Genomic DNA, 15,570 nt, shown 5'->3' on the forward strand with positions numbered 1-15,570 from the left:
AACACGACATCATATCATTCTTTACAAGGACTCAAATGTCCGGAGTTGACCAATGCAGCCCAGATAATGTATTAAATCACTTAAATAGAATATGATACAACTTTATTGAAAAAAATGTAGGAATGACTTTGTTTTAATATCGTTTCTTTGTTTATTAACAGACACCTCTGTATTTTTTGTGGCCATTTCCTCCTCCTGTCCTGAAAGAGGCGAAACAGCGCCCCTGTGTGTGTGTGGGCAAACAGCGGTATTGCACACTTTACCGGAGTCCCCCGAACGACACCAGGTGAAACTTCGCGTCTCTTGATTAGAAGTTATCCGAACGACGAGAGACGCTGCGGACACGTACAACACGATAAACAAGAGGCGAAGTCAACAAACACAAGAAAATACAGGTACATTGAAACCGTAATTAAGTTTTACAGAGTCAATGCTGTCAACTAAGGAGCTTTTTGTAATCTTTTGAAAGACAGTTCGAGGGCGGAGCCAAGGACTTCTGTCAACAAACAACAAACAAAATGTCAGCTGGACATGAAATATGACAAACCCTTCATCTTCATGAGAGGAAGGAGAGAGGGCTTCGTCTTCTAATGTGAGTCCAATATTCCTCCTCTGTGTCTCTGTGTGTCTCTGCTCTTCCTCCATGGCTCCCTGCTGTGTTTACAGTAACTCTTCCCCTGTGCTGCTTTGCATCACTTTGAATTTGCATCACTTTTGCCCTCTCGGCTGCTCTTTTCAGTCACCTGTCGCCTGCTGCTTGTTTGGTCGTCGGCTGCTGTCGACTGTGCTGGAGCTCGGAAACATTTAGGGTGGGTTGTGTCAGGGAGCTGCCTTCAATATCCAAGTACAGTGGAGTGTAGGTCAGGCTGTTTTCACAGGTCAGATATATAGAACAAATTTGTAAATCATGTATTTGACACGTGCATTGAAACCGTGTTCTGCTGTATTTGTTTCATTTTGCGGGAAAGGCCAACAACTGTCAAAGTGTCTCGACGTGAGGACAAGAGTGATACAGACATATACAGTTTCATTTCAGCTACTGCAGTGCATAAAAAATAAATCGCATTACAAAAATAGAGACATGCAGTCATGCAAGCGCAAAAAACAACCAAACCGAAATACGTAGACGCAACAGTAGTACACAATGAGGAACGAGACATTATGTGTTTGACCTTCTGAGGGGAGAGGGGATCTCATTCCAGATTATTGTGTACAGTACGTATGAAAAATAGTAGTTGTAAGTGCTGGGTGGGTGTTATTGTTATTGACCAGCATATTCAGTATTGTTGGTGTGTATGTGTCAGTGTGGGAGCCTTTTGTCCAGCTGTGAGCAGCTGCAGGGCCGGCTGAAGACAGAGGTTTTGAGCAGCAGCTGGATGAACGGAGGCGATTGACATGAAAAACCAGATGCGCGAGTCATAACATCAGCTATATTGTTTTACCTGCTTCGCCACTGCAGACAGCGACTTCAGTATATGGGAGGAGAGACACCTACTGTTTTCTCTGCACAGCCTCGATAAAGTTTTTTGTTGAATTTGATCACCCCGTATACGTTTGCAATGTTTTGACAGCCCATTAACAACGGTTTGATGGTGTCCATGGTAGATGACTGTTATCAATGCAGTCAATAACATCACACGGCCAAATTGCAGACAGGTTTTGGCAGGTCACCAGTGAAATGCATTATTCCCATAACAACAGAGGAGAAAGGCGTCTTTGTGGAGTTGTCCTGACTGAATTGACAAGGCCTTTTACAGCCTTTGATACGGGGCTGGCTGCCTCGCACAATGGAAGGCATATAATTTTGCAGATGTCGCCTGGAAAGCTCAAATGTCAATGCTTTTCACGGCAGCACCGGGGGCCCTGTGAGAGGCATAATTGATTGCTTCACCTTTTGTCTCGAGCCAAATATTCATCCAGGAGGACAAAAAAAAAAAAAGGAGGCGAGGCAAAAGATGAAAGAGCATCTTCGAGAGTCAGCGTGTGCTGACACTATTCATCTTTAAGAAAAATAGTTCTTCACGATATTGTACAGTCCGCTAATTTGAATATATTTGCAGGCTATAGGTTCCCTCATCCATCCAGAGGGGCAGGTTGCAGATATTCAAACATTAAATGAAGATAACTCTGAAATTCTTTTTTCTTCTCTTTGGGTGCGGTATCATCAAAGAGGTTAGCGTCATTGTTTGAAGCAAGATGGGTCACTTGTCCTGAATAGTGATCATGACTCATGAGTGACAATCACAGGATGATCATGGGTGAATTATCTGGATGATGAAGGAGATTCAGGCGTGTCTCTACTCACATGTGCTCTTATGCTGTGTTGTCTTGATTGGGTTTTTTTGTTTCTCCAGAACGTCAACATTCACTATTTCTTGAAGTCAGAGGCTCTAACGGAGAACCTGCAGGTGAAAAGTTTAATAGGATTGAATGGGGCACTTCACCCCCTGAAGTGAATGGCTCTTCCATCCTGTCTCTTTGAAATGAGTGGTTATACCTCAGTCCAACTCAGTCTGATGATGTCGAAATAAACTGAACCTCCCGACCTGTAACTGCATTATTTTAACACGCACCTATACATGCACATACACACGTTTATCGACAGCCTCACTGTAAACGAAAGAGTCACTGGGGTTGCATTGTTTTAGGCCATGGAACAAACAGGTGTCACTGCAACACACACACACGCACACACTCTCTCCTCGAGTCATAAAGTATCTTTCTTTTCTTTCTCTTCACTGTATTCAGTCGCTGCTGATAGTTTAGATTTGACTCGTTTTGTTGCTTTGTGTCTCCCTCCTCTTTCTCTCTCTTTTCTCTCTTCCCTTCAAAAGCCTTGCCATTAATTTCCAGCCCCTGCAAATTTCCTCTCTTCAATAGCAGAAAGGAGCAAAAGAAAAGGGAAAGAAAGATGACAAAGACAACACAGGACTCCTCTCATCCAGCGGCCCTGTTGTTGTACAAAATAGCCAAGCAATAATTTTTTGTCATCCGCCTGCTCCTAAAAGCCCATTTGACGTCAGTCCTGAAAGGGAAGCAATAAAGAAACCTTTTCAGTCGTGTTGATTGAGCGAGAGAAGGAGGAATGAATCCCTCTGGGACAGTGCGACCGGAGAGGTCTTTCTTTTTTCTTCGCTCTGGTAATCAAATGGAGCTGAAATGAAAATGGAGTTTTCTATGAAAATAGGGGGCTTTGTTGCCTTTGGAAGGCTGGTAATTCATAAACAATAAGCAGGCCTCTTTTGTTTGGTCTATAATATATTCCTGCTGCTCTGAAAGAGGTCTCCATGTGCGTGCACACACTCACACACACACACACACACACACACACTCACACTCTCTCATTGAAGCCAGAGTAAAAGCCAAAGCGAGTCAGCAGGGGAAGAGAATATAAAAGGAGGCAGAGAGGCAGGCGCTCCATTCATCGTCCTGGATGGGAGACGCAGGACGCTTGACTCCTCAACTCTACGTCCTTCGTCTGTCTCTCTCTGTTCTCTCCATCAACCTCTTCATCTCCGTTTGTACTGACACTCTCACTCCTCTCATGTTTTTTTTTAAGTCAAACTTTAAAGAGGATTCCGTGGCCACCTAACAGGTGTGAATGGATTTGCTTTTCTGTCTGAGTGCCGCACACTTGTCATCCCGAGGAAAGATGTTCACCTTCGTTTGGAACTTTATGGATTATGCTGCCAGCGATGCATTTCGGATTTTTGTGATTGTCCTCATGTGTTCCTGTTTTTCTCAAATCACCACTAAAATATTGGGGCGATTAAAAGAGGACAAAGAGGACGCAGGTGATGGAGATTGCTTGTTTAAAAAAAAAGACAATCCTGCAACATGAGCAACAAAATGGGATTGATACCTCAGTGGCACTGAGCGGAAACAGGATGCTTTCCTGACAAAGTCGTGGAAGTTAGTTGCTCTAACTTTAATGGAGCTACACTATAGTATGTGGAGACGTGGAGTTGTGATTTATCTGCACGGTTTAACCCAGCGAGAAGACTTCAACATGATCCATAAGAGGAATATCTCTTCATATTTACACCTGAGTGAGGTGAACTTGATAAATGCTGGAGCTCATCTTCTTCTGCTGACTGGAAATTCACCTAATGAATGTGTAGACTCCACTTTCCTCAGATGGAAGAGGGGACACGGTCCAAACTTAATGAACTTGTGGATGGAAGAGATATGGATATTTACATAACATGGATTTGGAGTCTTGACTTATCCACAAGAACATAAACGAAACATTTCTTCAGCTGTCTGGTGTGGAAAGATGAGTATCTTTTTAGTTTGAATATCTGACATTTTTTTATTTAAACAGTTTGCATGACAAACAAAAAGTCTGTCCATCAGTTCACAGAAATGTTAAAGAAGTGTTAAAGGGAAGTGGTGGCGAACAAACAAAAAGTTGTGCCACGCTGTTGTTCTCTACAGATGAGAAATAGACAGTTTGATCACGATTTGACTGCTGAATCAAGTGTCTGGTCTTATTAACGTTCGCTCCTCAACTTACCAACATCAGTCTTTTGGTGTCGGGAGTATTTCCTGTCTGACAGCCATGACAGGTCATGTCTGTCCTCGTATGTCCTCCCAGAGCTGATCGCATCCGCGTGGCTTTCACCAGAGTGCGTGTGTTTAAAAAAAACAAATGCTTTCAGTCGTTTGTTGCTGACGTCTGTCCATATTTGGTTCTGGAGGGATTCATGACACTTTGTCGGAAAGCTTTTCATTCACTGGAGTTGTAAACCTGTCTCTCCTCTGCTCCATTGGCTGAATGGAGAATTTCAGACAGTGCCTCTGTAAATAGATGCATGTGCAGCTATGCCACTGGTCAGTCATGTGACTTGCGTTGCTTTGTCAGCGGTTACCAGAGCCAATAAGCCACTGACTTTAGAACAGCCATTTAAAAACAATGAGTGATTTCTTGTCTTAATTTAACCTTAAATATTTAGGTTACAGTCTATTCTGTTGCTTTACTTTGACAGGGTTCGTCTTATGTTTTCTGCATCAATATGCTCTGCTGGGGCTCTGCAGGTTACAAAAGGTAGTCGTTAAATGTAATTGCTGTGAGTCTCTTGAATCTGCCTGACATTCACTTCTTCGAAAAGTAGCAATTCAGTAGAATGAGAGGGAGGCACGACTATAAATAAATAACTTTGTTTGTGGAAATGGCACAACAGCAACCCCCTAACCCGAACATCTCCTGAGAGTGTAGGTAACTGCAGGCCAGTTGTTTAAGATGATCCCCATCATTCCATGTAGTATTATGTATACTTACATCTAATTAGTCAATTTGTCGATTGACAGAATGTGAACGGAAAATATTTTGATAACTGATAACTTTCTTGAAGAAGATTCGCTGTTTTTTCAGCTTCCTAAATTGACATGACATTTGAAGATGTCACTCTGGCCTTTAGGAAAATTTGGACGGACCTTTTTATGGCATTTTACGGATAGATTAATCCGGAACATAATCGTCATAGTAATCAGTAAATCAATCCTAAATGACATTGAAGTGGATGGTGAAGTACTGAAGATGAGGGAATGCTGCAAGTTTTGGTTCAACCACTAGATGGCAGCATTGTCTAACAAACAGGGATCAAGTCACCGTCAAAGTCAGATGACATTTAAATTCTCCCCTCTAATATTCAATAACAAATCATTCCACAGAATTAGACAAAGTCCTATTTCATATAATCTGCCCTTGATTCATCTTTGATGAGCATGTTGTCGTTCAAGTGGACGAGACATAATATTTCTTTTCCTTTATAACATCATCACCTTTGAGAAGGTTGACATACACATTGGAAAACAAACTACAATCTTCCACGACAATTCTTGACGTGTCACCAAAAATGTCAGTAGAATAATCTTTTTTTTTTAACAATTTATAATTAAATTAATCTAGTTCCCTGTATTTTAATGTATATATTGACCTAAAATATTTAAGAATTTTGACTTTGTAATATCAGAATTAAACAAACAAAACCAAAATCCCTCAGCATTTACTTGTGCTTTTCCAATGAATATACAAATGACACAAGTTATTTGCAGGTAGTTTTAACTCCCCAAAGCCTCTGATACAAAACTGAGGACACAGTCTCAGTAGTAGTATATTTACCATGAACGCTGTTAAAACAGACAAATTAAGACTCTGCTCTTTAGACTTTTTCTTTAATTTGTCTTGACAAAGTGTCTTCCAGTACGTAAAAGGCAGGAGACCTCATCCAGTAAGAGTCTCTTCTCTTCCGTAGCCATGTGGACTGTGGACAAGCTTCACTAGAGGGAGCTTGATATCCACCGTACAGCCTCAAACCTCAGAGACGCCACCGAAGCCTCTGGCGACTGTCGCATGCGTTTTATAAACTGTATATAAACTGTTGTGTGTCCAACACCTGCATACAGCAGCCTTCAGCCCCCACGTACTGACACTGACGGACCATGTGCCGAAAAACCAAAGCCTCTTTTATCCCATTTCCTGTATCAGTTTGTCAAGTTGTTGTGCATCTAACACACAGTGCACTCTGGGAAAACAGCTGGAGATGTGACAGCAGGAGAACGTCTGTGAGAGGAGACGCTGGAAGTCAAAGGTGGGATGGACAGTACTGTACTTTCAGTCTCATGGTTTTAATTTAGGCAGCCGTAGTAGTGAGCAGTTCAATATTCAATTTCAGATAATAATTTTGAGAGACAGGGAGGTCTGTCAATCTGACACAGATTATGTAGTTTGGTTATATTTGTGTAAAAAACAAAAGGAGACTGAAAAAAAATTCAGAAAACAAAATAGCACACTAATTGTGATGTCAGAGATGAACTGGAAATTCAGAAGTTCCACAAACATGATCATGTAACAGGTCTCAAGTAAACACATTATCAATACATTTCTGCTTTATATCTCTTAGTTTTTTGAGAAAGAAATCTCACCAAAAAGAATGTTTTCTTTTATTCTCTAGTTTGCAGCAACTTAAATACGATTAAATATTAACCATGCATATTGATGGATTCTTGCTGCTCACTTGTAATAAGGAATTAGCCTTCACAACAGACTGGATGTTTGTTTTTTTCTCCATAGGTGCTGAGATTTAAATATGAATAGGCAGCTAGGAAATTTCACTTCCTCTCACTGTGCGCATCTTATGTCATTTCTTCAGCTGCTATTTAGACTAAGTGGAATAAAGGCGGCCATTATGAGAGCTCAGGGTCTTATTTTATTACCCTGCGTGTCAGCATAGCTGAAAGCACCGTATTGTTTCCGTGTGTGTGTGCGGGTGTGTTTGACGCTCAAAAAGATATGAATGGATTTTCACCAAACGTGGTGGGAATATCGTTTGCGAGGGATATTTCACATTTGGTCGGACACTGAAGAAAGAAACTGATATGAGTTTTTTTAGTTGGCCCTGACCACATTCAGTTAACTTTCTGATAACGTTCGCAATGTTTCACTAAAAGAGCTGAAAGCAACATTAAGACAGACACAAAACCAACAGCTTCACTGTAGAATTCAATAAAATGGCTAAATCGACCACCCTTTGAAAATAAAGCTGCAAACATACATAAGTGGCATGCAGCAGATTGAAACATTTGAAAAAAAAAGTACATATAAAGAGTATTCCTTTGGACTTAATTGCCTCACAGTGCCACGCTGCAATCAAACGGCATTAATGTGATGTATATCCGACGTTCCCTGCAGTAAACACGGGAGCTGACAGAGCCTGCGTGGTGAGAGGGCCTCCAGCACAGAGCAGCCTCCATTGTGTCGACAAATATAGTTTGGGCTCAAGTATATTTCATGTAAATCACACAGGGACAACAGACAATTGACACGGATCCGGGCTTGTAAAGAGAAGAAAGCACACGATTCACAACACAAGCTAGTTTTGGACAATTATCTTGCCGGAGGTGCACTTGATTACATCGTGTCAACCTTTTGTATTGTGTGGAGTTTGTTTTGGTTGCACGGTAGGTTTTACTCTAGTGTCAAAAAAACAAACAAGGTTGGAAATTAGCTGGTTGAACTTTATGTTGTCTGAAAGCTGCAGGAGTAAATGAAATAGTAGGGTGGCAGGAAGTTGTGTATCCAAACATTCCCAATGCTGCTCAATCACTGACTTAAGTGGAACTGACTGTACAATAATAAATCCACTGTTACTCCGTCTCATGAGTCACATCTGTTATTAAAACAGATTTAATGTAGATGAGATCAGGGCCCTAGCTGGGAATTTTTCAAAAACACTGAACTGTAAAGTTGTCATAATCAGACAATTGAAGTTCAATTGCCTGAATGCTGTTTCAGAGCCATGTTCGCAGTCAGTTTTTCTCAGTGGTAGCTTCAGATTTGAACTGGACTATGGTCTGTTTTGAAGCCATTCCAACTCTGTGCTTTATCGCCAGACATCTCTGTTCAGAGCAGTCAGTGTAAAAGCTTCATGGACTGTCGGGTATTGTGTGCGCAAAGAAAAAAAAGTCGTATGAAACGGTGGATTCTCGCAGTAAAGGCGAGCGTTTGGTTTGGGTTGATCCGCTAAGTAACGTGTCACCTTTCAGCCGCCGGGTTGACGAGCATCACGAATGCTCTGTGTATATTTAAATGGATTTCCCAGCCCCATCCGCATGTCAGTGCTCCACCCATTAATCAGAGTCCCTCACGGAGGAGCTACACTGCCATCATCGCTCCACTACGAGCATTACACGAGACATCCAGTCAGACTAAATGGTCCGACCAATTACCATGATTTTAGAAGAGCTATGTTGTTTGCATTAGCGCAGGAAAATGGACTGCCATTTTCCACGTGGCTGGGTGGAAATTGAGAATTGAGCTCTCCTCAGGCGCCATAATGGATTAAAACCAATCAGCAGGCTGATGTAACTCGACATGCTCTCTTTTTAACCACGTAGCACATCTTACACCATCATTAAGTCTATTTAATACATTTCTAATTGCATGAGCAAATATATTTTTAGCCCTGCTAGTGAGTGCACAGGGCCGTATAGATGGTAGTGTTGGATCATACTGATTTATAACTTATCGATCAAAAGGTTTTGGTTTACAATCAATGCTCACGTACTGTCACTGGTGGTTTATGATGCTAATGCAATTAATATGGGATCAAGTTAACAATTTAACCACTGGGACTTTTTACATTTTACTTTGCTTTTGCTCCAATCTAAACTACAGCTGAAATGTAAGTCCATTCATACCAAATCTTGAGATCATTTATAAAATTATTATTTTAAATTGAATATGTTTTTATTGCTCAGACATGCAAGGTGTCACCTTGTGCTGTGATGGACATTTTTACTATTTTATGCAAACTTTTGGCTAATTCATTAACTTGTCAGCAGGAAAAATGTTAGTTGCAGGCCTGTTGCAAAAAAGGAACTTAATAAAGAAGACAAATATTAATCTGCCACAGTGAACAGTCAGCCTCTGACTACATACAACCTGATACACATGAAGGACACGCTCACATGCACACCTAAAGTGGACTACCAGCAAGTAAGAAATAAAATGTCATTCTCTGGGCCCAGTCGATACCAATCTCTATTTTCAGCTATTTCCAAAATCTATAAATGCCGCTCTTAACACCGGAGTGAGAGCTGGGGGAGCAGAGGGTTAAAGGGGGTCTGGGGCTCTGTCAGGCTTGGGTTAACTGCTGTGTCAAAGTGGCTTTTGTCCTCCTCTGAACAGCGCTGGCTGGGATGATGGCGTGCGGCTGACAGCACAGCCTGAAGTGATCTGGAAGGTTGCCGGTTTGAATCTACACAGCAAATGAGAGGTTGTTGCTCAAAAGCCTCCGTTACGGCTGCCACGGGGCGTTTTATATCAAGCCCTTGAGAGGAACAAAGTTGTTTTTCATTGCTTCAAATGGGGCAGAACGGCGCTTTATAGGCCTTGTCACTCAGTAAAGACAAACATCAGGTTGTATACATTGCTGTTGTATGATCAAAATGCATTCAGGCCATATAGCTGGCAATAAGCGCGACAGAAATGCCTCTCCAGCCACATATCATGTCTGTCTCACAACAAGCTTCGCCTCAAAATAATTTCTTAATCCATTAATTGGCGTGGAGCAGCATTCGGGGCAGGGCTTTTTGTTCAATATGTTTTTCAGAGATGCATACTAATCATATAAAGTGATCCTTTGTACTCAGGTTGACAGGAGCGACGAGGGCTTTTAGATGCACACTCACACACACGCACACACACACAAGGAGAGGCATGTGTCTGGGTGCGCTGACGGCAGAGCGAGTGTATTATTTTCCCTGAAGAGTGTTATTTTCCTGTCAAGGCTTGATGGCAACGTGCCAACAGATGTGACAGGGAGCGATCATCCCTCCTTCATACAGTACAGAGAGGGAGAGAGAGAGAAGGAGAGGAAAGATGGATGAGGAAGGCGAGAGGAAGACAGACACACTAGCTGGGTTTTCCATCCAGGCACTTTAATGCAAATCATGATGTATTCAATTTGAAAAGCAGTATGGTAATGTCTAACTGTAATGACATTTTCAAAAAAACAAAAAAAGTTTTTGCCGAAGGTTTGGTTTGAGGAATTGCGATTCAAATCCGATATGATTTGTACACCCTGATCTCCCAGCAACGATGCACTGATTACACACGATAAGCCACAGAACGGTCTCACTGACAACTATCTTTCGCTTATTTATCTCACCAAATTCAGACTTTCAGAGGTTGCTGGTCATGTAAGTGCTCATAACAATGTGTTTGCATCATTACAAATGTCAGGCACATTTCTTAAAGTGCCTGACATTTTTGACTGGATAAAATTTTTCTTTGATAGTGCACGTACTATAGTGCTTTCAGTAGGAGACTAAAAGGCAATTCTACCACTGGTTTGTATGACTGCTGTAAGTATGATCCAGATTTAAAGGTATGAAATGTCAATTTTCCCTGTGAAAACATCCAAAAATGAATGTACCTATTTTAGATATGTTGCTGAGTTTTGTTCTTCTTGAGATATTGAGATTTTCCTGTTGGTGTGAACGTGTTTGCCCGTCACAGAAAGTTTGTGTGCGTGTTTGTCTGAGATGAGCACTCGGCTTAATCAGCCCCAGGGAGAAACAGTTGCTGTAGGAATATTTACTATGCGGTGGATCAAGTGAACATGGTAAATACAGCTGAGCATGATGAATAACGCATTCACATCTCTGTAACCGAGACACAGGTTCATACTCAAGGGTTATGTAGTTCGATGGGATGTATGTATTTCAAAAATAGAATAGAATACACAAGTGAAGAAAAAGTCTTAAAACATTTAGCGCATCATGTCAAATGCATGATGGTCTTTAGGTGTTTTTAGCAGGACGATAATCAGTGGGAATCTCCGCATCAAGAAACAGACGTGAATGGATGTTCGACTAAACGTAGACTTCCACTCCAGATCCCGCCTCGGTGATCTGATCTCTGAGAGGCAGACGCTGCCTCACAGATGAGCGCTGCCATTCAGAGCTTCCTGATGAATAGCAGCCGCTGCAGATCAGATTAGTGCGTGTGTTAATGGCACTGTTCTCTTTTGTCGCCGGGTGAAGTCTGTAAGTAAACTGATTCTCTCAGTTATCTCCCTCTCTTTCTGTGTCCCCTCACATTTGTCTTCTTCTCGCTCTCTGCTCCTTTACCCCTCTTCATTTACTTCCTCTCTAACTAAAAAATCAAAACAAAGACAAGGCAAAACAAAGCGAGAGACAACAAAAGGAAAGAAAGAAGAACATGTCATTACTGGTTTTGTTTCTGCAGCGGCACAATACCCTGACCACCCTCATCAAGTGATAGAGAGAGACTGTGTACATGCAGGCTGGTAAAAGAGAGAGAGAGAGAGAGAGAGCGAGAGCCCTCGCTTAACGAGAGGCAGTTTAATTTAGATAATTATCTCGCAAATTAACCACAAACTCCCTGTTAATTACCTGTCTTGGGGAGCAGCGCAGGAAAACAAAAAGCAGAGCCAGCGAGGTCTTTGTTCAGATCTTCATGGGGGGGCCATAAATTGGTTACGCCCCTGCTGAAAGGCCAGATAACCCTTCGAGGTAACAACCACTAAAGCATTTGATAGGCTAATGGGGAATACTGTTAGCATCCGCGTTTGTAATTGGACGTCATAAATCTGGAACAGGTGATGGGAGGACAAAGAGGGGTTTTTGTCCGGGTGTCGAGGCCACGGCCCGACTTGTAAATCCTTCCCCCGGCTGAATGGCGCTATCTGATGGTCCGCATATGGCTAGAACAGGAGATGCACAGAGACAGGATCTCCTACATCGATCCTCTGACTGTGTGGAGTATTTATGTGCACTCACACACAACTCTGTGTGTGTGTGTGTGTGTGTGTGTGTGTCTGTGTCTGTCTGTCTGTCTGTGTGTGTGTGTGTGTGTGTGTGTGTGTGTGTGTGTGTGTGTGTGTCTGTCTGTGTGTGTGTGTGTGTGTGTGTGTGTGTGTCTGTGTGTGTGTGTGCGCGTGTGTGTCTGTCTGTGTGTGTGTCTGCCCCAGCAGTGTTAATAAAAAGACCTTTTCTTATCTTGGTGTCTGCTGAAGGTGATTCTGTCAGCAGCTATTAACCTTGCCTTTATAATGACAGCTCGCTTGATTAGTTCCAACACTTAATGCCCTGACATTTTCAATTTCTCTCTCTAATTTTTTCTTCTTCAGGTCTTTGACACAGTGGGAAACACAGTTTGTACCTTTATGTCCTCTAATAACGACGTATTAGCGTTGTTAGTGTTCCTCATTAAAAACCAACATTAAAGCTTTGTTGTCTCAACTCCTTTTTTTGGTCAAGTGAATAGCAGCAAAGTACTTTAATTACTTATACTGAACTTAGAAGTCGAAAATCCAAAAGGTTAAATAATTGTTTCATTAATTTTAAGAAAACCTCAGCAGATGGTCAAACCACTTAACAAAACAGATTCTATTTTAGCTTGTGAGAAGAACTTGAAAAGGTTAGTGGTTTAAACAAAACAAAACAAAAATCAGCTCAACTTTCTTGTCAAAGTCAGGGACGATTTTATCTCCTGATTTCAATGATTTTTTTAACACAGGATAATGAAGGTGCCAAAAGAAACTTGTATCATTAAATATGACTAATAAGGAGCAAAATAGCCATATTCACTTCCTCATCTACTGTACCACACTAGCTGTTATTCCTCCGCGGGAACTTTCCCCAGGAACTAGGAACCTTTGCAGGAACTCCAGCGCAGGGACCGGGGTCTAAATCTCTTTTCTGATCAACAGCAGCACGACTTGAATCTCCTCCGTCAAAACTGAACTTGTTCCAACATGCTATAGCACAACTGACAGGCCTCGTCTTCTCTTAGGATTGTTTTCATTCTCATCATTGTTTTATATTGTGCTTTGGAGCTTCCTTCAAGTTGTTCGTTACATTTGCTTGAGTTTTTCTTTATGCTGAAGCTTCAGTTGGTGATTGACAAAGGAACGAAAATAGTTTTTGGACATTTCTCTCCTGGGAAGTGAACATACAGACCTTTCAACCGTGTAGCATGGTCTTCATCATGAATCAAGCCTGTTTGACATCGCAGCAACTGAGATTGCATTTCAACAGACCCGTCTCCATGACAACTGAGCGAAACCCATCTGCTGAAGAAGACAGTGTATTATGGTTGAAAACTCCAACGAGTGGAGTTTATATCGTACGAATGTATTTATTTCACTTTTGTAGCTTGAGATGCTTGAAGAAATTAATATTGGAGTATCTTACATACTGTGTTTTGTAAAAAAAAAAAGCATGATATCAGCAATAGATAACAGAAAAGAGAAACTTAGTATCTCAACCTTAAAAGGAAACTAACTTTACATTATAAATCTCAAACACTTTTGTTGCTAAGCTTTTCAAACCAGGTGTAAGAGACATGAGACACACAGACACAGACACACACACACACACACACACACACACGCACACTCACACACTCTCACGCACTCCTCACACTCGACACACGCCATGGACGAGGGGGAACGTCGGAGCTGCACCAATGTTTGTGTTTTGTGGCAGTCACGTATTTGTCGAAGTCCTCGTCGCCGCTCTCCACGGCGACAGCAGCAGGTGTGAACGACTCTCGTGCTGAGAGGGACACACTCTTACTGTCACCCTGTCTGAGAGAGAGAGAGGGGGAGCGACGTGGACGCACGCCCTCTCAGGCTGGGGGGGTGTAGAGGGAGAGATCAATAGTAGTGAGTGTGGAGTTTGGATAATTACAGTTGTTAGCAGGGAGAGGAGAGCAGCTATAGTGGCCTCTCCACTCAGAGTCTCTTATCACTCTCTGGCCTGTCATTACAGCTTTAAATGCTGCTGTGGCAAAGTGGCAACTCTGTGTGTGTGTGTGTGTGTGTGTGTGTGTGTGTGTCTGTGTGTGTCTGTGTGTGTCTGTGTGTGTGTGTGTGTGTGTGTGTGTGTGTGTGTGTGTGTGTGTGTGTGTGTCATTTTTCCTGTCCTCTCCTCTTCATGTCTCCTCTCCTTGTTTCCTCTCCTCTCTTCTTTTTCTCCACACCCCTTCTCTTTTATATCTCTTCCTCTATTCCTCTCTTGTCTACTTGTCTCCTGTCCTCCTTTCTTCTTCTTCTCTTCTCTCTTCCCTTCAGATCAGATTGTGATTATTCCTTCTTCGCTTGCCTCCACTTCTTTCTTCTCCCTATGTCTTGTCTCGTTTTTCTTTTTATCTCCTCTTGCCTCTTCTGTCACCGCCTCTCTAGTGTCTCCATCTTCTGTTAATATCTCGTCATCTCTTCATTTCTCAGTTTGTCTTTTGTTCTCTTTAAATAATCTCACATCTCCATTGTTCAACTTTCTTCTTTCCGTTATACTTTTTGTAGACAAACTACCAGACTTTTCTGAGTTCTACAAGTACTTTTACTCCTTTCTCCTCTCAACTCCTCTCACTCTTCATGCAATGGTGTCTAGTCTTCTGATTTATTTTCCTCTCCTCTTCTCTCTTCCAGCAGTTTCTCCTCCTCTCAATCTCCTTCTCCCCCCTCCCCTACACCCTTTGTCCCTTCCTCTCCGTTTTCCTCCTTTTCTCACACCTTCAGCAGTGCCAGGGAGAAGAATTTATTCCTGCAATCCACGCTCTAATTTCTCAGAAAGAGGCAAAGAGAGGTTTTCACTGTCCAGCCAGAATATTCCAGGATATTCTCGGTTATTGAGTCTTGATACGTGACACTTGAATAGGCCTGGAGAAACTGGAGTTAAACACACACACACACACACACACACACACACACACACACACAGATGTTCACTGATGTTGAGGAGCCTTGTCAGACATGAGAAGGAGATGAGAATGATGGAGAGAAGGATTAGACGGGTTCAAAACAATGGTGGTTTGTCCCCTCTGGGCTGTTTGCTCTGATTTTAGATGAAGCGGGATTAGCTGAGGATGAGGAGATCAGAGTTGTGTGTGTGTGTGTGTGTGTGTGTTGAAGAGAAGTGGGCTGATGAAACGTAGATGCTTGAGGCAAATCTGTCAGATATTCAACCAATTTTTTTTGTGTTCTGTAGGTGGTGTATAGTATGCAATGAAGAATACACACACACACAGACACAAAC

General features: G+C 42.1%; 1 long non-coding RNA gene across 1 annotated transcript in view; it reads left to right on the forward strand.

Moving 5' to 3' along the window:
• The first annotated feature begins 194 nt into the window (after nt 1-194).
• LOC118313576 overlaps nt 195-15,570 on the forward strand; it is a 54,624-nt gene continuing 39,248 nt past the window's right edge. The window contains exons 1-2 of the long non-coding RNA XR_004794482.2: nt 195-395; nt 470-592. This is a non-coding gene — a long non-coding RNA (uncharacterized LOC118313576). The remainder of the gene's footprint in view (nt 396-469; nt 593-15,570) is intronic.

Source organism: Scophthalmus maximus, chromosome 1, assembly GCF_022379125.1.
Source record: "Scophthalmus maximus strain ysfricsl-2021 chromosome 1, ASM2237912v1, whole genome shotgun sequence".
NCBI lineage: Eukaryota > Metazoa > Chordata > Actinopteri > Pleuronectiformes > Scophthalmidae > Scophthalmus > Scophthalmus maximus.